Raw genomic sequence first — 25,985 nt, 5'->3', positions numbered from 1 at the left:
AGGGTGTTCAGGGCTAGAGGTTATCCAGAGCAAGTTATTGATAACCTCATGTACGAGGTCATAAATAAAATGGAGCAGAATCATTATTTCTCTTTACTTAGCAGGGATAGCAACAAAGGTACAGAGGCTGTTTTCATACAGAACCCTAGCCTGAATGTTGATGGTAATGAAATAACAATATTTTTTTATTAAATGTTATAAAAATTAATTTATTACTATGTATGATTTACATAGTCAATTTACTGAACAGATTCTGAAAAGAAAATTGAATTATTTTAAAAGAAGATAAACAGATTATCCAAAAGATTAGTGTGAAACCCAATTTAGTTTATAAAAAGGTAAAAATATGAAAAATATTTTTGAAGATTTTTGTAGGACAGTTAACACAAACAAGGACCCAAGAATGAATAAGTACATATGATGTTCTTATATATCCATGTGGGTGAGCAATATATTATTAATGACAATTAATTTAGGATCCTGGGCAGTTTTAACTGGGAGACCTCAGGGGTGGTGTATGTTGCTCTATGTCAGTCATGTCCTGGGTTTTATATAGGTAAGACAGGGTGAAAATTAAAAGATAGAATTTACAAATCTATGTATGAAATAGGAAGGAAAAAGAAACTAATGCTTTAAGCACATTCTGGATAGCCCAGGACATGAATTTAGATTCACTATTGTAGAAAAAGTGACCCCGAATGTTAAGGGGGGGGGCCTTGGTCACTAATGCTTAAGAAGAGGGTGCTCTTTTGGCAGCTGCAACTAAATGCAGGCAGCCTGACAGGTTTAAATGATTATATTTTGATTGCATGCCTTTTGAAATTAAATGCACTTTCCAGATAGGGGTATTTTTATATGAATTGGATTTGAATTTATTTAAAGTATTTATGCAGTTTACGTTTTGACATGCTTAATGAAATGTAGAGTTTGTAAAGTTTTTAGAAAAAAGGTATGGGATTCTTTAATGTCAGTGTATTGGAGGGGGGCTTGGCTGTTACATGATTGATTTAACTGATTTGAAAGTTTTCAAAAGCCTTTTATGGTGCATTATTATTTTTCTGCACACAAACTCATTTTCACCCCATCCCTCTGTCCCTCTCTATCCTCCACCTTTAAAATGCACCTCCCTGAAAGACTCTTAAGATCTAACAACCAAAACCTAATAGAACTGTTCAAACCTACCCATCCCCCAGGCAAAAATCTTGTATCTTTTGCCCTTGCACGTCAGTGGAACTCACTACCATCATCCATCCGTACCTCCGCAAACCTCTCTTGTTTTAAAAAATCGCTTCACCCACAACTTATATCCTAGTGGGAATGCTCCTGCTCCCACCCCACATAATCTCCTCACCTCTCTTCACCTCTGACATCTCTGGCACCTTAATCTCCTATTCTAATATATTGGTTCAGTTGGAACCATTCAACTTGTAAATAACTACTCAAACATTTACAAGCTTATCTTATCTCAGAACTTGTATCCTAAATGCAATACTTTTACTTGAATATCTGTACTTAGTGTGACCATACATGATTTGTAACTCCTGCATCTGAAATAGTAACTTTTGAATGCAATGTTTTTACTATATTTTTACTAGTACTTATTTGCTTATTGTAACCAGAACTTTGATTGTAATTTTCTTTTGCTTATTTTTGGAGCTTACTTACTGTAACCAGAAATTTGATTGTGATTTTCTTTGTATTGTAACCAGAAATTTGATTGCGATTTTCTTTGCTTGTTTTTGGAGCTTTTCTCCCCAGGTCTCCATTGAAAACAGGTTCTTCTTAGCCCAATGGACTATCCTGGCAAACCAACTGCAAATAAAATAAATACAAATAAATAAATCCGAGGAAGTTTTAAAAAGTTTGAAATGAAAGCACTTATCTTTTTTGATTTTGTGGTAATAAAATAGTTTTATATGGTCTTTTCCAGCTTTCAGTATTTTGCTATTTTTGGATTTAAGTACATGATTTATATCAGTGGTATCATGTACAGCCCTCTTGACTTGGGAGGTGAGCACTATTAAGTGCTTGAAAAGGACAGCAAATGTGATTACTTAAAGATGCATATGGCTATGCATTTTATGCAGCCAGTGATCACTTGCCTAGTATTTTTCTTGTGTTCTTATGTTATTAATATGTTATCTGTAAATAATAATACCTTTAAAATATATTTATCATTGACCCTATATCCCTCTATTAACTCTTTTTTTCTTATACAATTTGCCAGTCATTCAAGTGCCAATGCAAATAATAAAGTAGGGAAAATGAATAGTCTTGTTTTTTTTTTCCTTTTTTTTATTCAACTGTTTGAAATAAATATACTCAAATTTTATTATGTGGTTTAGAGTTATTTAATAATGAAACTAACATTTCAGCAAAAGGGTCTGGAAACCACTTTTATTTCTTTAAATAAATATTTTAAATGTATTTAACCAAATGCCTTTTGCGCATCAAAGCTTATGATATCCAGTTTTCTTTTCTCATAATCACTCAGATTAATTAAATTTAAAATTCATTTGCTATTCTGTATCATTTTATTATAAACCTAGTTTGATTCTCCATTCAAAAGGACTAATATAATTAGTTTTAATCTATTGGATGATATTTATGTAACAAAATGTAATCCACAATTAACAAAAGATGTCTGCCTATTTGAGGAACAAAGACTGGAGTAGTTATTTATATTTTCTACATTGAAAACAATGTTTTTATTAACTGTGTAATTTTCTGAAGAAATAATTTATAAGTCTCAGAAATGAATCCACCTATTCCCTGTTCTTTCCTTCCCTTTAGTCCATTTATCTTCTCAGTTCTTTCCCATATAGATATTGGACTAGTTAATTATGATTTTTTTTTTACTCAATCTACTCTTTATGTTATCCTTTTCAAATATTGTATATTCCCTATTTCTGAAATTGTATTAGTTTACTTGATAATGCTTTCATAGTCTGGTAGTTAGAGAAAATGTCAAAAGTTCTGATTAGTTAATGATCTGCTTCCAATTTGTGTAGTGCAGGGTTTGATTCTTTCATAGGTGTGTACTAGGCTAATGGCCCTGGGGTCTTTACAAGCCTAGCCCATAGAAGTGTCCTAGCATTGTGCCACCCGTCATTAGTTTCCAGTGCTTCTATCAAGTAGAGCCACTGGAGCGATCCCCGGGGTTAACTTTCTATTTCCCATCCACTCATCAAGATTTCTCTTGAAGAGGGCTAGTGAGGTGCTCTGCTTGACATGTATGAGAAATCTATTCCAGAGTATCGGCAGTCTCTGGGTTATGAACCTGTCCCTCCAGCATGATGTTCTTTATGTTTAACTGTTGCAGTCATCACATTTGGGTTATCTGCTTGCAGTAGCCCTCAGTCAGCCTGATTGTCAAAGTCTTGGGTCCTGCGTCAGTTGCTGTCTCATCTTCCATGATGTCAGGTAGTCAGGGGTATAAAGCATTCAGCCAATGCCATTACATCAGTCTTTCTTACCATGCGGTGCCCGAAGCAGAAGCAGTTTGCAAGTGCCAGTCGGCCGACTCCTGAAATTTTCATTTCCAAGTTTCAGAACCGAAGTCTTCTACTAAAGCTAAATACCCCATTGGGGAAACTTTTTCTTGCTCTAAACCGATGTCAGTAAAAGTCAGTAATTGTATTTCTTGTGGAAAGCAAATAACTCACAAAGATTTTCATTCGTACTGTATTCCTTGCCTAGGCCCTGACCAAGACATACCTCGCTGTTAGTTTTGTGCCTTATTTAAACCACGAACTATTCATTGTTGGTACATTTTCGCTTCTAAATATTTTGGTACTCAGTTCAATTATCCAAATATTTCTTTGGTAAGCCACCCAACTACCGACATTACAAAAAAATGCAAAGATAAAGACAGAGACAGGCCGCCTAGGTCCAAAGCTGCTGACGACGCTTCTCCTAAGCTAGTCACCAGTTCACCAGTACTCAGTGAGGCGCTTTCACAGCCCCTGATACCCGGTACTTCAGATTCACAGACCTCTACTGAGACCCAGTTTAAGTCTGGTATGCCGTGAGATGCTTCAACTGTGGAACCTGCGATTGTCTCTACCTTGGATGGGTCCAGAGCCGCTGTGCAGGCACCGGCTTCTGAGGGTGTATTCAGGCCTACTGACTTGCATATTAAACCAATGCCATCTTCTTCTTCTAGGCCTAAAACTCAAACCATGCCTAGGAAACCGACACCCAGACCACATGATCAGGACTGTATGCCTTAAAAAAATGATAAGAATGGCTGAAGACCTTATTACTTTAATCAGGGGAAGCCAACCTTCCCCCTCTAAAAGACTTAAGACTGAATTTGCTTATGATACTTCTGACCAGGATTCTGAAATTTCTGTCTCCTCTGATGACCAGGATTTACCCTTATCTACCTATGAGGATTCTGATGCAGAGGGCTCTATTTCCTCTGCTTCACCCCCAGAGGATTTTTCTTTAGGCAAAACCTTGCATACTCTTAATGAACATTTTCACTGGGAAAGCCAGGATTACTCTGATTCTAAAAAGAGGCTTAGAGATTTCTTACTCCTGCCCCAACACAGGCCTTAGCTATCCCTCCTGTGCTGGACATTGTTGATGATGCCTTTTTGGAATCTACCTTGGCCCCTGACTCTTTACCTCCTGCTCCCAGAAAACCTGATAGATATTACAGGGTTCCTGATTCTCATAAGTTCCTTTTTAAAAATCCTACTGTGGACCCTGAAACCATTTCACAGGGACCCAAGGGCATTAAGGCTACTACTGTCAATAATCCTAACCCCTCTGATAGAGATTCCAGGACCCTGGATAAATGGGGTAAGAAGGTATGCACCTCTGCAACCTTGGCCATCAGGGCCTTAAATTGCCAGTTTCATATGTTAAAAGTATCAGCAGCATATTATTGGGTTGCTTAAACAGAAAATGATGTTGATTCTTGATTGTGCTGAAAATAAGGATTTACAGGATTTAATGCATTCTGCTGAACAGGTTGGAAAACATACTTTGCAATGTGGTTTTGATTCACTAGAGGCATCTTGTAGGGCTGCTGTCACCGGGTCTGTACTTAGAAGGCATGTTTGACTTAAGGAGCAATCTCTGCAGATCATATTAAAACTAAATTGCTGGATGCTCCCTTAAATCAGGACTGCCTGTTTGGTGACAAAGCAGAAGAAGTTCTTAAAAAGATGGAGGAAAGGCCTAAATCTATGCAAACTGTTAAAGATTTCTTACAAGTGCAGCCTCCTAGATTTAGTAGGCATTGGCCCTCTACAAATTGGTCCTTTCCTGCCTCTTCCAGGCCTTCTCAGTTCAAACCCAGAACCAGCAGAACACCCAGGCTTCAGTCCCAGGGTACGCACAGGACTAAGCAGTGGGGGGCTCCCACTTCCAAATCAGGGAGTAGTAAGACTCCCCCCTATGGTAAGCTGTCTCAATGACTTAACTTTAAAACTGCCAAGCACTTCTCAACTGACTGCTCCTTTAGGGGAAAGATTGCTCTACAAGCAAAAAACTGGGAACTCATTACCCAGGACAAATGGGTTTTAAACATAGTTTCCCAAGGATACAGATTTCACTTCCACATGCTACCAACCCCAAACAGTTTTCCAGATCTCCCCCCAAATCAGTGGGCAGAGGCTCAAAAACAAGTACTCTCTCTCTCTTAAGATTAAAGGCTATTCAGACTGTACCAGAAGAGGAAAAGGGACAAGGTTTCTACACAAGACTTTTCCTGGTACCCAAAAAAGACAACTCATGGCATCCTATCCTGGACCTGTCTATCATAAACTCCTTTTTGGTGATTCCAAAATTCAAGATGCTAACTCTTCACCAGTTGCTTCCCATGATAGGCAAATATGTCTGGCAGGCAACACTGGATTTAAAGGAAGCCTACCTGCACATCCCAATCAAGGAATCTTGCAGAAAATACCTAAGCTTCAAAGCAGGCTGCATGCACTATCAGTTCTCTGCACTGCCCTTTGGCTTATCTACTGTGCCCAGGGTATTCACAAAGTGCCTAGCTCCAGTCATTGCATTTTGCAGGCAAAGAAATATTCAAATATACCCATACCTGGATGATTGTCTAACTCAGGCAGAAAGCTAGGACATACTTCTGAATCATCTGGCCTTTGTACAAAAGGTGTTAACTTGTCTGGGGTACACCATAAATGAAAAGAAATCACATCTGGTACCCTGTCAACAAATTATATTCCTGGGAGCAAGCTTGAACACAACTTCCCAGATGGCTTTCCTCACGCCAGAGAAACAAATTCATTTGACAACTTACTTCAAACTAGTGGCTACAAAAACCCTGCTATCTGCAAGGAAAATACTGCAAGCCTTGGGATTCATGGCCTCGTGCATTCTACTAATTCCATATGCAAGACTGCATATGAGGAAACTACAATGGTATCTAAAAAGCCTATGGTGTCAACATTCTCAGGATTTAGAAGCAATGATTCCTATCATACTTTGCCTATGGTTAGAATTCCTTTGGTGGTCAGGGGCCTGCCAGCAAAATAAGGGACTACTATTCACACTACACCCTGCCGCCCAAACCCTAACAACAGATGCATCAGACTATGCATGGGGGGGGGGGCTCATCTGGCAGGGAAGTGCATTCAGTGCAATGGGAACCCAAGTCAAATGCACCTGCATATCAATCAAAAAGAAATGTTAGCTGTACAGAATGCTCTGACAGCCTTCAAGGACCACATTCTTCCAGGACAATTAATGGTAAAGACGGACAACACCACTGTTATGTGGTACATAAACAAGCAGGGGGGTACCCATTCTTACCCCCTCTGCAGACTAGCCATGGCTCTGTGGAACACAGCCTTGAGCTACCAAGTGCATCTACAGGCTCAATTCCTGCCAGGAAAACTAAATACACTGGCAGATGAACTAAGCAGAAATCTCATGGACCCACACGAGTAGAAACTGGAACCAAAGATTTACAACATGTTGATCAACAAATGGGGATCCTGAATATAGACCTGTTTGCCTCCCCCCAGAACTACCAATTGGACAAATTCTGCACAAGGACTCCCCACAAACAAGTTTGGAAAGTGGATGCTCTGTCCTTCAGCTGGAAAGATCAGTTTATGCCTTTCCTCCACTGCCTCTCCTCTCCAAAGTGCTACTAAAGATCAAACTGGACAAACCAAGGATGATTCTGATTGCATCAGACTGGCCATGCCAACACTGGTACCCCCTCTTGTGCAGTGTGTCACAGCTGGCCCCATGGCACCTACCTCAGACCCCTACCCTGCTATCTCAGCAGAGAGCCAGATTCTGCACCCCCAGCTGCAAACCCTGAACCTGGCAGCCTGGCTAATTACCTAATCTCTTTGTTACCATCCCTCAATAAACAAGTGTTGGATGTCATTTTGGAGGCAAGGAGGCCTAGTACTAGAAAATCTTATGCTGAAAAATGGAAAAGACTCTGTGCCTGGAACCAAACTCAAGGGATGGCCAAATCAGTGCCCAATTTACCTCAGATTCTTCAATACTTAACTAAGATGCTTCACAAGGACCTTTCCTTTTCCTCCATTAAAATTCACGCCTCAGCCATTTCAGCTCATCACAAAATAGAACCACCCCTCTTTTCTCACCCACTGCTCAAGCAGTTCCTCAGAGGGGCCAAAAACTTAAGACCCCCCAGGAGAGGACCCACCAGTCCAGCCTGGGACCTTAATTTTGTATTGGAAAAACTCACTCTTCCCCCTTTTGAGCCAGCTGCAACTGCAGAGTTAAAATTATTTTCTTGGAAAACAACTTTCCTTTTAGCAATCAATTCAGCAAGAAGGGTATCTGAATTACAGGCCCTTATGGCAGTGGAGCCTTTCATTATCATTCATGCGGACAGGGTGTCCCTCAGGACCAATCTCTCTTTCATGCCCAAGGTGGTTTCCAGTGTGGCTTTTAATCAGTCCAGTCATTTGCCAACCTTCTTTTTTAATCCAAAGAACAAAGGGGAACGGATACTGCACTCCTTAGATGTGCACAGACAACTTAGATTTTACTTGGACAGGACTAAACCTCAAAGGAAATCTAAACAACTATTGGTGGCATTTGTTGCAGGGGCAGAGGGGAAGGCTATTTAAAAGCAAACCATTTCTAATTGGATAGGCCATTGCATTCATTTCTGCTTTAATCACCATGGAAAACCTATCCCACAGGGGATTAGACCCAATTCAACCAGGGCTGCATCTACCTCTACAGCTTTTCTCAGATGTATCCCTGCCAGAGACATCCTAAAAGCTGCTACCTGGAGTTCTGTACATACTTTCACCAAGCATTACCATTTGCCAATTTTTTCTTAATCCAGAGCTGGCTTTGCCACTGCAGTCTTGCAGGGCCTTATAGCTTGTCCTAATGCTATCTAAATTCTTCCTCCCATCCTTAGCTTCAGGAATCTACCCAAATGTGACGACTGCAACAGTGAAACACAAAGAACATAGTACAGTTGTGTACTCTTACCATAAATGTAGATGTTCGAGTGTATTCACTGTTGCAGTCCTGGTTACCCACCTTGGTATCATTAACATAATGAGATAGCTTTTGGAGTCTAAGCATTATTTTTCCAAAGAGTAAGTACTTTCCTCCTCTTTCTGTTTTGATGAACAGTTTACTAATTCTGTTTAAATTTCAAGTCCAGATTTCAAAATATCATCCGCCAAAATATGTCCTCCTTCTAGGAAGGCCACATGCATTAATGTGTACATAACTGTTTAACCCCTTTCTTAACCACTATTTACTCCATTGATATTCTTTAATGATGATTAGGTATAGCATATCATTATATCTCTTAGTTTCATCTTTCAGTCCTTTTAATATTATAGTGCATTCCATTCTTAGTTTTTCATGTCTCCATCTTTCCACAAGTCCTTTTTATGTTTTCTGGCCCTAAAATCTTCTTCCCTTTAGCAGTCTCTCATTTATTTATCACACTCCAAAATTAATTTCTTACTTCCTTCACTTGCTCTAACCATTGGTAAAATTTATGAGCAGGCACTTACTTTAACCACATTTTTGCACCGCGTCCTTATTTCCCTAATTCTTTTGCATGTGTGTTTCCTCTCCCTACCTTCGGAATGGTACAAGTCAGGTTTAGGATGAATTTATGGGAGCCCACTCAGTCATCAAGATTTGCCCTAGAAGGATCATTAGCATGTTTTACAAGTTCACAGTATCACTTCAGAGATGGAGGCAGCTTTGAGTAAGAAATCTGCACCTCCAGCTTGTCATATTAATTTGCTGATGGTTATTCAAGTCTTTTCTTTCAGAGTTTATGGATTCATTTGTTTTGTGGAAGTGGAGGAGATTACGGAGAGGCTGGTCCTTAACAGTAATGAATGTTAGATATAAATCATCACACAGGAGTCTTTAAGTGACAGAACATAGGAATAGAGATCAAGCCTGTCCTACTGATTGAGAGGCTTTAGCCCTGTCATCTTTTTAGTTAGGACCCCTTGCCATCTTTCTGGTTGTGTTACTTGTTTGATTAAAGACATACAAAAAGGGCCATTATATTCAATAATTTGTATTCGTCCACAAGCCAAGACATTCAGTGTATGGGGAATTTAATTTTGTGTTTAATAACCCGTTTAAGGATAGTACGTGTTTTTATACTTGTTTTTTGGATGATATCTTTATTGTTTGGAATAGTAATGAGGCCAAATAGAAGGAATTTCTGGAGTATATTAATGAAACAACAACCTTTTTGAGATTTTTGCACACATTTAATAATGATAGTATAGTGTTTTTGGATGTAACCATTCATAAAGACTCTGAGAAGGTTTGTTTTACCTCCAATATATATTGTAAACCCACCTTTTCTAATAGCTACTTACATTTTGATAGTTGTCATCCTAAACACCAGAAAAAATCTGTAGTTAAAGGCCAACTAGTAAGGTTGGCTAGGATGATATCTAGTGATGATTTGTTTCTAGCTGAATGTGATAAATTGGTCAACATGTTTATGAAGCGGGGTTATCCTTTATAATTTTTATATCCTATAAGGGATGAGGTGGTGAACAAAAGGAATAGGAAAGTTTATAGCCCAATATTATATCGGGCTAACAACCAAGGTGAAGTGACAATAGGGAGTAATGTTGGGAATTTACCTTTTACCCCATGTAGGAAGGACTACTCCAAACCCTATATGCTTACCTTTACAGTTGACTCTTATAGTAGACATATTATTAATGAAAATTGGTTTGTCATTACATCCACCGTACAATTACATCAGCTATTGGGTGATCATCCAGAGTTAGTATATAGAAAAAATATTTGTTTCAAAGATTTATTGGAAAGAGGTTCTAATTCTACAAGAAAAAGTGGCAATAATAGGCCTACTTTGGGCATGCTTAAATGTGGCCATTGTAACATTTGCAAATATATTTTAGTGGACAAATCAATTACTGTCAAAGGACATTCAATTGGAATTAAGGGATGGTATGATTGTGATACAAATTTGGCCATTTATTTAGCCAAGTGCCAGTTGTGTCCTGCTTTTTATATAGATAAAACCGTTAGGAAAGCCAAAGATAGGATTTATGAACATGAGAGCGACATTAGGAAGGGCAGGGAGATAAATGCACTTTTTAGACATGTTAAAGATTACCCAACACATGTTTTTAAATATGCTATTATTGAGCATGTTAAAAGAGATGATGGGGTAAAATAATAGAAGACCATCTATTAGCTAAAGAATGTATGTGGGAACTGAGGTTGAATGTATGTGTCCTTTCAGGGCTCAATGAAGCTAGTTCTTTAGTCCCATTTATTTGTTTTTTTATCATTTTATACATTGTGAATATGACATTTTATGTGGGACTGTTCTTTTAAATTTGTTTAAAATGTACATGTCATGTGATTTTATGAGTGTATTTAAGTGAATCGATTGACTGCTTTAGTAGTTCTGATGAAGTCTCTTGTGGGATGAAAGCGCTTAACTACTGATTTTCTATTGGTATTCAGTAAAGTGCAGTCGTGATTCTACTGGCTGTCCAGGTTCTTAATTTGTATGATCAGTGTAAAATCTACATGAATGATATCTTCTTTTTCAAGTGGATGAGATATGTTTAGTTATTAATTGGGTTAGCTAGAAGGATTTGTTGACTACTGTTGCTAGAAGTGGTCAAAGGATAGGGATTTTTTTCCAAAGGTGATGATATTTACCATATCAATCTGGAGTTGGGTGCTGTCTCTGCTGTAAGCTCCTATCATGATTTGTTTACTAAGTGTGACAGTGATGTATTTCTTTTAATCATACTTATAATATGCCATTGATTGTTATAGTTTAGCCCCTGAAGTAGTAATATGGTATCAGATGGTGAAAGAACAACAACATCCAGCTTGTAGTCATCAGTTAATTTAGTTATCCATATGTCTAGGTGAGTGTTTCAGAGGTCTGAGAAGTCATTGTTTAACAGAAAGGGCCCAACTACTAAGCCATGAGGAATGGAACTACTGAGCATTTTGCTGTCTGTGGTGGCACCTGTTAAGTTAACTGAATGGGGGTGTAGCTGCTAACCAGTATGTTACCTATCCATCCATCCAGCCAGCCATCTTTCATCTTAGAACATACATGTTAACATTTTAAGCTTATCTACAGTTTCAGCATGGATAATTTTCTCAAAAGCCCTGGACAGTTCATGGTACATTGTATGAACTGCATGGCCATTACTTACAGCTTCAGCGAATTTCTGAAAGTTTCTAAATTAACAGACGTGATCTCTATTTTGATAAAGCATTATTGTTGAAGGTATAGAGCAATAATAATTTATATGATGAGGTTATGAAATCAGATACACAAACTTGATAGTTTGATGGATCTATACTTTCTGAAATCTGACATGGGGCCGCTTTTACAGACTGGCATAGTAATACCTCAATAATATACCCCATAGCTATGCTTAACCCAAAAATGTGTAGGAGTTCATGAAGGGCTTGCTTAGTGCTATTGAGTAACCAATCATCTTTATCGTCAAGACCCATAAGGTGTTTATTTAAGATTAAGCAAAGCAGTTAGGACATGTAATGTTTTTTTCCATTCACTACTCCTTTGTTATTGCTCCCTTTTCAGCTCTCTCCTTTCTTCTTCATCACCTTGCTCCCCATTGTGGAGGTAGTAGTCCACACATTCCATATAACTGAACTTATTTTTTTCCCTGCCTAACATCCCACTCCAGCTGCTTTATTGCCTTTGTAATGTGTAGCACATCTTCCAAGGTCTGTCTTACTCTTGTTTTGTTATCACTTTTTTTGGCTGATAATTTGTGTTAGTATGGCCTTGTTATGTCCTGATACTCTAGATCCCCTATCCAAATAAGCATCATCTTTTTAGTAACTTCCATTTTTCACCCAGCATATATCCTAGGGCATTATGCAAGTCAACTTTAAACTTCATCAGCTCTGCATATCCCAAAAAAATATGTTTCCATTTTCCCCGTCACTCTCCAGACACCTCTAACAGTTACTCTGTACCTGAGGCAAGATCCTTTGCAATTTACTCTTTACATAAAATTAACTATGTATACACTTCCATGTAAATATCCTAAACTTTCTTGATATAGTCACATATTTTAAAACCCTGCATGTTTTCCCCTATCGAACATTTTTAATATGTCAGCTTAATCTTTTCTCGCAGCCCTACCTGTGCTCCTCTGATTGACTTTTATAAGCATTATGTGTAGCTCCATATGCCCTACTATTAGGCAAATTTTTTTAGTTCTGGCTTTCATCCATTCTATCAGTAATGTTAATGTTTGAGGAAGGAAGGGACTCTTGAATTCGTAGAAGTTCAGTGACTGTTTCTGATGCAAAGCTGACGCTAAATATATCTGCAAATATATTAGCAATAGCTTTAGAGTTGGAGTGGGTAATGCCATTGAGAACTAAATGCAAGCATTGTGGTATGCTATCTCTTAATCATGCAATGTAGTTAGAGGACTTATGAATTCTGATAGAATTCTTCACTGTCAACACTGCCAGTTACCAGCAATTGCTCCCTATCTTACTCTGAGTTTTTCTTTCTGGCCTTTTCCCCCTTGCTTTCTCATTTTTTTCCAGGTTTCCCATGATTTTATTTTGAGCCACAGCTCCCTGATTAACTATCTTCCATTGTTTTCACTTTCAGACTTTCTTACATTAATATCTACTTGTTTCACCATGCATAGTTAATGTTATTTGTTACTTTTACTGTTTGTTGCTCTTTGCTGATCTGATTGTTACACGTTTATTTGATCTTTGACCTTATAAACCTTTTTCACGTTTGTTCCACTACATTCTCGACTGCTGCACAATCTCTGCTACTTTGGAGGGGGTCCCATTCTTTCCCTGATATTCCCATTTCCAATTTACAGTTCTCTGCTCCTGTGTATTCACATACTTCTTGTATCATTTTCATCGGTTTCCCAAATCCTCTATTATTCTTAACCTCAGGAATACCTATTGTCATCCTTCTCATCACCCATACTGCCACCTCACAACTAACATATCTGACCCAGCAATCACCTCCATTTTCTCTGTTCCACATTCCTTCTGTATCCCATATCACCTTATTTGGACTACCATCTATAGGTCATGTTTTTATTCTGACCTTAGTCATATGGCCAGACACCAATTGTGTTCTATGCAGTCGGAGCTGACGAGATTACTGCCCCTGTCACTTTCCTCAGACTTTAGAATAACCAGCTATTTAAAACAAAAAGTGTTAAAAATAAATGGTAACATTGCAAAAGAAAATGCATAACAACAGTAGGAGAGTTTCTTTAAGTGTCTAACCTTCACTTCTGTTGTATCCTAAAAAGTAATGGTGACCATTGCTAGTGAACGTCCTTGTTTCCCTATTATGTGTTATCAGGTAAGCAAAAAACATGCATCTATCAGGTTGCAACACATGCAATATACTGTACTTCCCCTGCCTCTGCAAGTGTTTATGAATAGAGTGTCATTGCTATTTAAAAGTAACAACAGCTAACAGAGACAGTGCACGGTGCACATCTTTTGGAAGGTGTAGCTAGGCTTTTATGGTAGTTAGTCATATAATCTTCCTGCCCAGAGTCTCCCTTCCTCTGCTGCCTGTGTTAGCTTTTGGAACTCTTGCTTTTCATTTAAAGCCCTTAGGTCAGATTCAGAAACTCTTGTGTTTTGCGATTAGAAGGATTTATGCTTAAGAATGGAACACACCGATGGATACACTTCTGAAAATGGTTACTACTAGAGATGCACAACTTGTAAGTAAGCCCATACTTGCATACTTAGTTAATGGACTGGGTCAAATGTTTCATCTTAAAAGGTGTATTACAAACCATAGTTTCATTTCAGCATGCTGACTATAGTGATACACTAAACTGAAAGCTAAAACACATTACAGTGAGCTTGCAGTGGAAATATTACTGTGACTTTTCTCTAAATTTGTAACTTCCACTGAGTATGCTTTATTTCTCTTTTAGTAAAAACAAAAGTGGTTAGATGCAGAGATGGGAAATCTGTCATACCACCTGCAAGAAATCATCACAGTTTTTGTTTGCTATGATCAACTTGATACTTCATGAGAAGGGCTACATTAAGTTTTCATGTGAATTTCTGGACCTCACAAAACTTTTTTAACTGCATATTTATGCATAGCCAGCTTTAGGCATAGGCCAACTAGGCGGCCACCTAGGGCACTGCTTTAGTAGGGGTACTTTTCCAGTATTTATTTAGTGTAGGTAGACCAGGATGGGTCACCAAGTGGTGTGGTGGGGGGCGCTGTGGAGCCCTTTTGCCTAGGGCACCAGTTGACCTAAAGCCGCTCCTGTATTCATGAATACTCCATTTGGTGCCTTGTTTTTAACTGTAGATTGAGGCTCAGCCATAGTTAGACTTTTCAGTGAAAGATACTGATGAGCGGCATGTTAAGAATTCTAAATGTGTCCTAGACCTCTTATTCACACAAACCCTTTTCCCTTATTTTATTGCCTTACAGTTAAAACTTTGTCACATGTACATTTGAAAGATTCATACACTTCAAGTACTGACTAGTAACTATAAATAATCATTTCTCCTGTCTAGTTCACAACTAATTGTGTAATTAAATCCTTTATCTCTTTAATTTGCCACTCATTAATATGGTAAATAATATTATGAGCAGGCACAAATAAATACTCATTGATTTTTAGGGTACTAGTTTGTATGATATGTTCTTTCTCAGCCATTCAGTATGGCTTACTAAGAAGGAATCCACCTCTGCATGACATTCTTTGTTCATAAGTAAGAAATCATATCCTTTTTTATTGTAGATATCCATAACATTAACTGTATTCATGCACCAGAATAATTTTAGGCCTGCATTTCACCAGACACTATCTCTTGTACAAAAAGAACTTCCTTGAATTTTACTAATCTGTTAAAATAAGGGATGCACGAGTTGGCCTCAGAATCTAGGTAGGATTATGTTATCTTATAAGTGGACAATGGAGTTGACATATGTAAAGTATCTCACAAATGGGAAATATGGGTGCTTGCGCCTGCAAAACAGGTGTGTGTGTGTGTGTGTGTGTGTGTGTGTGTGTGTGTGTGTGTGTGTGTGTGTGTGTGTGTGTATTTATAGCCTTTTTTAACCAAGCTTTTCATACCTGAAAAATCAGTTAAGTATAATTAATTTTAGAATTTCTAAATAAAACACAGAGAAACCATTATTGTACAGCACGACAATGTTAAGGCAGTCACTCTTCAGAATCATGTTTCACACTGTCCCAGGTCATGTGGTAGCCAGAAGGCTAAAAAATCCAAATGCAGCAGTCAGCAAGTTCAATTGTGATTTGCCCAAACCTTGTCATGAAGTCGTAGCATCTCCACAATAAAAGTAGTGCCCCTGCACTAATTCTAGATCTTCAATGGGTATATACACTAGGCAACTCTACAGTGCTTGCAGCATACCAGCAGGTGAAATTGTTAAAATAGTCAAGAAATTAATCAGAAAAAGAATGAAAAAGCAAAAAGTGGTAGAGCAAAATATAATTGAATGGGACTGGTTGCCAACACTGCACATAATATCATGTTGTGTAATTAATATACAATGGCTATAAGAGGCACAATTGAAAACCCGATCACAGTTGTTTAACTCTCAGTCTAAACTAGAAGATAATAATAATAATAATGATAGCAATAATAATTATTTAAGGAGCAGTATTAAAAGCTGTACTTATAATGTGGCAGCCATTCGCTCTCACCTTAGCCTCTCAGTTTCCAAGTACAGCCATAATGTCTTGTGGTTTGCTAGGAGATGTCTGGGGCTTCATGGCTCACATATACTTATCACACTTCCAAAGCCTACTGGCAGTGATAGACTGTGTGTGTATATTGATAGGTGGCCATTCATGATGAATGTCTACAACTTGCAAGCCCAGAATTTATCATCTCTACATCTTGGGCAAGGTGTTCTGTCTGGTTATTTATGGCAGAAAAATGGTACAGTTATTTCACTGTTATAAGGGACTCAACATACTTCACAAATGCTTCACATCTTATTAAAACATTCATTCCTCTAGACTGCCGGAACAAAAGCACACAAGCATTAACAGGAGTAGATTTGATTTCAAAAGTTTTATGTTTCATGTTACTAAAAAAACGAACAACAAAAAAGATGCAGATTTATCAGCTGAATATCCTTTTTTAAAAAGTACTTAAGATTACTGATAAAATTTTGATCTGGATTCCACATTTCAAACAAAAATATCAATTGTTAATGTTCAAAATATGCTTATAAACTCCACAGATCATAGCGCTATGTTTATGGAATTATTTACAATATCCGTCATTAACTGCTGTTGCTTTTTTTTGTGTGTGTGTGTGTGTGTGTGTGTGTGTGTGTGTGTGTGTGTGTGTGTGTGTGTGTGTGTGTGGCTAAACAGTTTAACATTATTTGTAGTATGACCATTGAACCAGTTATTTAAGGTATAAATAAGTGGAAAACCTCCATTCTATGATATGGGAAGACTAGCCCCACCAAAGAACTGTCGTCATTTCTTCTTTTCAGTCATTATGTACTACAGTGATTTTTTTTCTTTTTTATCATTACAAAGAACAAAACCTTATATTTGTGTACAAAAAGTAGGAAAACTGGACTAATATAATAAGAGAAGTTGTAGTTACAAAAGTGAAGTAACACTTCTGTAACATGAAGTAACATGAGATAGCATTGTATACACAACACAGGGATTATGTTAAACATTGAAAAAATTCACATAAAGAAAATACAATGATAGATGATTAGTTTACTATTTGGGAGTCATTGAAGGCAATTTGGAAACAGATGTCCTGAGAAATTTCAGCTTAGCAATAATGGAAAACTATGGCTCTAAATTAATAACATGTTAGCAAATTAGACATATTTATATAAACCAAACAATGCAACTATTAGTGCTTACTTCTACAGCAGTTTCCTCTGACTAAACATTAATCGCAGGGAGGATTCAAATATGAATATAAGAAAAATAAAATCATTGCTTTCTCAGATTATTTATGGTTTCTTAAGTATAATCATCTGCAAATAAAAATTGCACTTTTAAGGATAATGTAAGTTGTGAGCATTTCTTATAGAAATGTGTCCTGTCATTTAAATGCATTCCACAAACTGTATATATCCTAATAAAAAAGTTTAACATGAATGTAATAAATAATCAGTTTTGCAGAAGTTTTATAACCTAGTTTTGATACACTAGAAATCAGTTCAAAGTATTTTTTTCTGAAATAAAGAAGAGAATGACGTGAAGCATTATGTTTTTTTCACAAACTACAATTATAGTAACTCCATTAGTGCTGCTCATGTCCACAGTGATGAAAAGATGCTAAGAAACAAAGAGTGTTCTTTTCAACATCGTATATAAATCCTTTTATAAAATGATTTAGTGAAATACCTGAACTTAATTAGGCTGTTTGTAGCCATTGAGCTTTGAAAAGAAATGTATTATTCTTCCATACTTGGTGTGTTGAAGGGTGGTCCAGCTGTGTCATTTGAAAGGTTAAAAGATGTTAGAACTTGCATTTTTAAAGACTGCATTATTTGAAGAAGCAGATTTGAAGCACTGCCAGGTTGTCATGCATACAACATTTTCTGTACCTTTGAGGGTTTCCAGAATGAATATTCAAGAGTAAATTAAACAGGTTTCTGAAATAAAGAAGGAACAGTTGTTCTTGTGTCTTTTTATATAAATACCCAATTAGTTCAAAAATAGGCCTAATGTTTTTTGTGATCTATATATAAAAAAGTATAAGGATTTCTGAACAGATTTATTCCAAGATGGGAAAGCAAACCAATAATGACAATCTGGCATTTTCAGTTGCTAGAGGCTGCAAAGCTGCCATCCTTGTTCATTAATATTGTATGAGCAATTTAATTAAATTAGTGATTGTATGGCAATCCATATATCCTTGAATAAAATTGCTGAGCTTTAGAGATCTGTCATTCCTGAAGATGCTTATAAATGATCGCTGATCAGTTTTTACCCCTATATTCTGATGGATGAGGTATCACAAGTAATATCAAAGCATAAGTAACATGAGAAAATACTTACACTGGCTAAGGGATTAAAACGCACATACTTTTTTTTAAGTATGAAGTGTTACAGCATGGACTTGAATTGATTTCCCAGATCATCAAAAGAAAAAAAAAGCCTCAGAGAAAAATAAAATATAATAATAGCACTCTGGTTTTGAATATTGATCTCAGCATTAGACATTGCATCCCTGTTTGTCTTAGATAGTACACATTCTGGCATTATGCTAACTGCCTAAGCCAGTGACTTCTACTAGTTCATTTCTAGTACATTAAATTCTGTAACCAACACTGGATTTCCCTTTTATTGTGATCTGGATGGCCGATATTAGCTTTTTAAATATATAATTTATTCCATTTGCTGTTACAAATGTATAGCATTATTATAACAAGGTTGAATTAATGTAGCCGAAAATGAACAAATTATGAATGTCATTGTCACATTCAACAAAACATAATTTGGGGGTTTCAAGTAAAGCAAAATATTAAAGAAAAAAGGTACATGTTTATAATAGCTAGCATTAGAGCCATTGTTCTCTACTATTGTCTTCCTCATTTTACCAGATCCCTGAACTTACAAGCTACCACTGCAACACACAGAACTGATATACCAGGTTGGTATCACAAACGATCCATGCTGATTCAGAATATGTATATTTTCATACACCCTAGCCTGACAGCACTGGGATTAAGGCACAGGATTACCAACTGGTTGACTTGGGTTCAAAACATTATTGTGGCATAAATGGGCAGCAGAACTATCTGCACTGAAGAAAGGGCTGACAATCTACTTCTGTAATATGCCGCAAGAACCCAATGGGGTCTTTCCATACAGTCACCATGAGTCGATTTTGACTCAACGGCACTTGCTTACTTACTTTATTTTTCATACATGCATTCACTGGGATATTCTGACTTACCAAACATGCAGAGATAGGGAAAGGCAGATAGCTGGCAAGTGTAAAGACAAAAGTAATGAATGCAAAAAAGACCCCACCCCTACCCCCACCCCCATTAGACTGTTTATAAGATAGAGTTGCATTACCAAAGAAAGAAGCAGCCTACTTTATTCTTTGGAAAGCAATCTTAGAATTATGAAATTTTCCATTAAAGACAATGACTGTTTGTGAGCTTAGTTCCACCAGCGGTTTTCAATAATGTCCATGCAAATCAGAAATTGCACGTGGACATGCAGGATCATAGAACTGAAAGTATAATACATGCCCCCCATGTCTCTTATAGACAGAGACAGACAATAATGCCCAAACTAATGTACCGTCCCCCACATAACCTCTAGAAACTTCCTAACCAACATAACCCTTATAAATAAACACCTGGGATACATTGCTATACAATTCAGTTAGGTTGCTAGGCTAATAAAGGCCCTTGTAGTCATTAGCCTTGTATGTATGTATATATATATATATATATATATATATATATATATATATATATATGTACATACATACCTATAAACCTAAGGATATTAGCTGTCATTTGGGACTCAAACCCAAGACCTCCAGCATACAGAGCAGGTGTCACTACCAGTGCCACTATACTCCCTCAAATCTCTGGACAGATAGTTTTTGGGGTTTTCCCTTAAGATCCTTATCCTTTCAATTAGGAGAACCCCCCCCCCCCCAACATGGACATGCAGATCACTGTTCCATAGCTCATCTGTTTGTATGGATACTTCTGGCTTAAATATTATTGTGTTGTTATTTAAAACATATGCTACTTATAAAGGCTATGACAAATAGTATGTATACAGAGCTGCATTAATGGTAACTAGCAGAAAAATCTAAGATTTTATGAAAAAATACCTGCATTCATTTTCTTTGAAAGATATCAGGGGAAACTAGCTATGCACAACATGCACACATCACAGTTTAAATGTATAAGTTCATAAGTTGGATGATCGTGTTTAACTCATGCAGCACTCAAGAAACACTGATAATTAATATATGAGGAATTTTATGAAATCTGTGTACACAGCTACCGAGCCTCTGTCACAATACAGCATATTGGCCTCATTTTACACACCATTTTTAAATTTCAGCATACTTTCTAAAAATAGTTTTGTGTAAAAGGTGTAAAACACCTCGGCTTCCTCTCTCTTGTAGGCTAGGGAAGTAATTTTGAGTATCTTTTGCAGCTACTCTGAAATGGAACAAGGTTGAAGGCTGCCAGCCTTTCGAATGCATGCCACTAATTGTGATGCTCTGCAAACCATAAATACTAGGTTCAGTGTTTTCTTATATATACACAAGAACAACTCAGTAGTACTACATGTAAGTGGATGGTATATCAAAAGTGTGATCCAGAGTGATTGAAGACTAAAATCTTAAATGGTCTGAGCTATGCCTCTACATATGCTTTGATCATGATAAATACGGTATATCTGTGTCACACAGCACAAGCTTGGTGTGTACTATAAAATTTAAAAATGTTCTGGAGGTTCTGGGTATTATAAAAACACTGTTACATTTGAAAGAGCTTGAAAAAATCACCCTTGAATGGTCTGAGGAATATACCAGCAAAGATGAAATGCCATCAATATTTTTGAAGACCTTGTATCATATTTATGATGAAGGTAAATGTAGTGCAGATACAAACAGATCATAGTTTGCATGTAGAAGGCATCTCCATACCTGTTATGACATTTGTATTGATACGTAAGAAATCTTTACTGAGAGTGACGCCTTGTGTTGGGTAAGTACCAGGTGAGCAGTGGTAATAAGGTCGAGCATTCTGAGTGCTGGTAGAGAATAAACTGGATGACTTTTAGTTGGGCTTATGTGAGGTAATTAGGAAACCCCTCCAAATTTGATTTTTGTGACTGCAGTGCAGTTGTATGTCCTAATGGGGAGGGCAATTGCAAATTTCACTATTTTGTAATACATTTGTTCCAATCTATGTAGTGGATTGGAGGGAGAGTGGTGAAGATTGTAGCTACATAAAGTAGACCAGGATGTAGATATTCAATGGTAGCTCATTTTCTAGCATGTTCTGTCAGGCGATATTTGACTTTGTAGAGAATCTTGAGTTTGTAATATGTTTTTTAATGTGGTTACTGATAGATCAAACAGAAAATTATTGTTAATAGTCTCTTCTAGTAAAATGGCATTTGAGTCTGTTTAGTGTTATATTAGGTTTGATTGTTGCAGCTAATGTTAGATATAAGAGTATTAAGCTTTAGTGATTGAAGTTCATATCAGGAAAGTCATGAGCAAGCAAGTATAGAATCATCAGTGTATCGAATGATGGTGGAGGGGCCTGGTGCAGAATGTAAGTTATTAATGAATATATTGAATAATAAAAGTTCAAGTATAGATTCCAGAGGAACACCTACGTTCACAGGGAGAAAAGTTGAGTATGCAGTTTTCCATTTGCTTTTGTCACTAGGGTAGTATAGAATAGTGTATGTGTGTTGTATCTTTAAGAAGCATTTATAGGTCAGCATGTGCATATAAATAGCAACCATGGACTAGCTTCAGTGCCATTTTGAGAGTGCACCCAAGAGTGAGCATGTATGAGTGTAATAGCTAGTTTGTTTATAAGTTTATCTAAGTTAAAATTATTAAGCCTCAATCCTGATGTGTTTGTACATGATAAAATTGCTTGAACAGAACCCATGAAAACTTGTCTATTTCATTCTAACTGGGCAAGCGACAGGTAGCTTTTGAAACACAGAGGGATTTCATCAAACAAGTGGAGGTCTTTTAGGGTTTGGATAAGTAGTGGGCTGGAGACTGTCTCAAATGCTTTATAAAGGTCCAGGAAGGTTGCTAATACTAGCTGTTGTCATCATGTGAGTTAACAGTGTTAAGAAAGGAGAGTAAAGCAGTCGTAGTGTGGTTTGGTCAGAAAGTGTGCTATGTAAGGACAAGTTGGTTATTACGAAGGAGGTACGTGAGTAGCTGAGAGGGAATGCAGCACTCTATTAGTTCTGACAGTGGCCAGGTCTTTAATAACTTAATTCAGCTGAAGTGCCTCCCTTGTACAGGAGAATGATAAAAGTCTATTTCCACAATTTAGTACACAGGTTCAAGGAGGTATTATGCACTGATTATGGATACTGGATAGAGTGATGCATCTGCTGATAGCTTATGTTTTCTGCAGGAATATTGCCAGCTGCTAGTGTATTCAGCTTTCAGTTTTTTAATTGTTGTTATTGCAGGAACTGGTTTAACTCATTGCTTCCCAGAAGAGTATAATCATCAAGAAAGTTGAGTTATTATGTATCCTGTAAGAGTATACTCATCTTTATAGGAAATGCCTCTGTACTACTGAAATTAGTGTATTCATTACAGATTTCAAACTCGAATTCTGATGTCCTGGTAAAGGTAAGTACATAAAAAAACAAGGTGGCATCTACAAGCTTCATGATTTGCTAAGAATTACAGAAAAATGATCAGCACAGGATGTCCTTGCTGGAGTTATTAAGGAATGTGTATAAAAAGTTTTGAAAAAAATAGGACATTTCCAAGTTAACATTAATAATTCAAAATAGAGTGTTACATTGTCATTTGGGGGTTATATTCAAGATGTGGGCATTATAAAAATGACATTAAAACATGTATTTAGATTACTATGTCTTATGCCTGAAGTTATGTCCTGGAACTTGTTTGCATTTATTTTGTTTATTTCATGTTGGTTTCTAGACTGTGAGTGTGGATCAAGCTGCTTTAAGTAGGGTTGGGACTAAGATTGGAATGTAGATGCCGAGAACATTGTAGTTTCATAAGGATTAACAAGATGGTGAAGAATGGCCTTTCAAGTTTTTGACTATGTGGTAATATGTGCAAGTGTCAAGTGTTTGGACTATAGGATTGGTATCTGACCTTTAGGTAGTATATTGATATGGAATTATAAAGCTGAGCTGTAACATAAACTAAAAGCTGATTAGTGATGAGATGCAATGGATGTTGGAACTAGAAGTTCTGGGGATGTTAAGCTAGTGGATGATGATAGAAAGTGATGTTGCTAATACAAAACTGAGAGATTGTTGATATAGCATTTTATATTTTAAATGTTGAAAGGTTTGGTGATAGTCATTGGCAAAACTAAAGTCAGAAGAGTAGGAAGTACTGAAACAGTTATGTACAGCTGTATTTTAGTTGTCAGAAGAAAACGGGTAACTGTAGGATTGTGAATATAGTAAAGGATTAATGTAGGGTATGGGGAGAAGATTAAGTGAGAATGTGACAATTGTGCTCATTTGGTTAGTATTAGAATGGGGTAGGTGTTCAAAAGATGACCCGGATGTGTGGTTCTTGGTATGATCAGATTTGTGATAGAATATCGGGTTGGTCATAATGTATCTGGATTTGCTAGCTAGGCAGTGTAAGAGGTGGTGGGAATATGGGTAGGAAGGGAAGTGAAGCAAAGTTGAGCATTTTAGAGTTTCCTTGTATTTGTTAAGTATATGTTTACTCAGTATCTGTAAAATGTCATTATAGTCCTCATTTTCCTTCATATTATCTGTAGATAGAAAGGCAATTACAAAATATGACTGCCTTGATATTGAGCAGTTGAAGTATAGTAACTGACAGTAGATTAACTCAGGTGTGTGCTCCATAAATTGTTCATACTACATTGTCTGTATTAAGCTCAAGGATGTATGTGACTAACCATACTGGTACTAGCAAAAAAAAATGTAATTTGCAGATACTCTGCAGACTACTTATTCTGACATGTTGACTAAGTAGATCAAAAATAATTGCAAGACTCGGACATCAGCTCATTTAAGTACCTTCTAATTAGAGATTTAAGGAAATGCATATCGGCATATCACTTTACATATATATATATATATATATATATATATATATATATATATATATATACATATATATATATAGGTTCATAGGTTCGTACTAGGCTATCTGCCCTAGGGCATTTATAAGCCTAGCCAGAGTGTATGAGGCTTACACCACCCCTTAGGATGAGAATACTACGCCCTTTTAGGGTTTAGTTTACTATGCCTCTGTCTAGTAGTGACACAGAGATGACCCCCGGGGTAAACCTACGATCTCCCATCCACTCGTCGATATTTCTCTTGAATAGAGTCAGTGAGGGGATCTGCCTAACATGGACTGGGATTCTGTTCCAGAGTGTAGGGAGCCTCTGGGTTATGAATCTGTCCCTCCAGCACGTTCTATTTATTTCTGTGTTGAGGTTTAAGTCACTTGTTCTCGTGGCTCTGATGGATTTGGATTTTCTGAGGTGGAGCATGTCCATTAATTCAGGATTGGACATGGCCTTGTACGTCAGGCACAGATCACCTCTGAGTAGGCGGTATGCGACTGAATAGAGCTGGAGTTTTTTCAGTCGGGCAGCATATGACATATGTTTAAGACCCTTTATCCTCTTGGTGAGGAACTTTTGGGGTCTTTCCAACTGCTGCAGGTGTCGGGTGAGATACATCCCAAATGGGGCATTGTACTCAATCATTGGCCTGATAAGAGAAGAGTACAGGGGCACAATGACCTCTCTTGATCTAGATGTGAAACCCTTCATGATAAGGTGGGCAATATAGAAGGTCTTCCTAACCACTTTGGCAATGTGAGTGTCAAATGAGAGGTTACTGTCAACCTGGGTCCCTAGGTCCCTGATTACCTCTTCCTTACTTAATGGATTACCGCCTATGTGGTAATTTGTCGGTACCTTGTTTTTCCCAAAGGGTATGACTATACATTTTTTGGCGTTCAGCTTAAGGCCATGGCTCTGGCACCAATTATCCATTTCTATGAGGTCTCTCTGAAGGATGTTTGTTTCTGCTGGAGTATCAATTATGGCACCCAGTTTGCAGTCGTCTGCGAACTTTGTCAGCCACAATCCTCCTATGTTTGCCTGTACCTCGGAAAAATAAATGCCGAACAAGAGGGGTCCCAGGACTGAGCCCTGTGGGACACCGCTTGTGACTGGCTTAGAGTCTGACATAGCTCCAGCAACTCTGACCCTGTGGGTTCTTTCCTTGAGCCAGTTTGCAACCCATCTTGTGACATATGGGTTTATATTTAAGCTGGTGAGTTTGTCTATGATGCCCGAGTGGGGTATTGTGTCAAAGGCTTTTGCAAGGTCAAGGTAGGCTGTGTGAACTGCCTTGCCCTCATCAATGGCCTTAGTGACTGTTTCAAAAAGTCGACCAAGTTCAAAAGGCAGGATCTGCCCTTGACAAAGCCAAATTGGGTAGGATCCAATGTCTGTAGGTCCCCAATGTCTTTGTTTATGAGTTCCATAATGATCCTCTCCATAGCTTTGCAGACCAGGCTCGTCAAGCTTATGGGGCGGTAATTTCCAGGGTCCATAGAAGCACCGCCTTTGTGAAGTGGGACCACTGTTGCCGTACGCCACTCTTTGGGTACGTATCCTGTAGTAAGGCTAAGATTAAACAGCAGCCTTATGTGTGGGTTTAGTTCCTCTTGGAGTTCATGTAGCACAC

At 37.6% G+C, this 25,985-nt stretch overlaps 1 long non-coding RNA gene across 1 annotated transcript in view; it reads left to right on the top strand.

The window, feature by feature from the left end:
* Positions 1-25,985, top strand: part of LOC122802698 — a 713,439-nt gene that overhangs the window by 254,308 nt on the left and 433,146 nt on the right. The gene's annotated exons all lie outside the window — the stretch shown is intronic.

This window comes from Protopterus annectens, chromosome 5.part0, assembly GCF_019279795.1.
Source record: "Protopterus annectens isolate FY-2018-M chromosome 5.part0, PAN1.0, whole genome shotgun sequence".
In the NCBI taxonomy this organism is placed as follows: Eukaryota; Metazoa; Chordata; order Ceratodontiformes; family Protopteridae; genus Protopterus; species Protopterus annectens.
The sequence above is the reverse complement of the archived record's forward strand: the minus strand, read 5'-3'. Positions and strand labels throughout refer to the sequence as shown.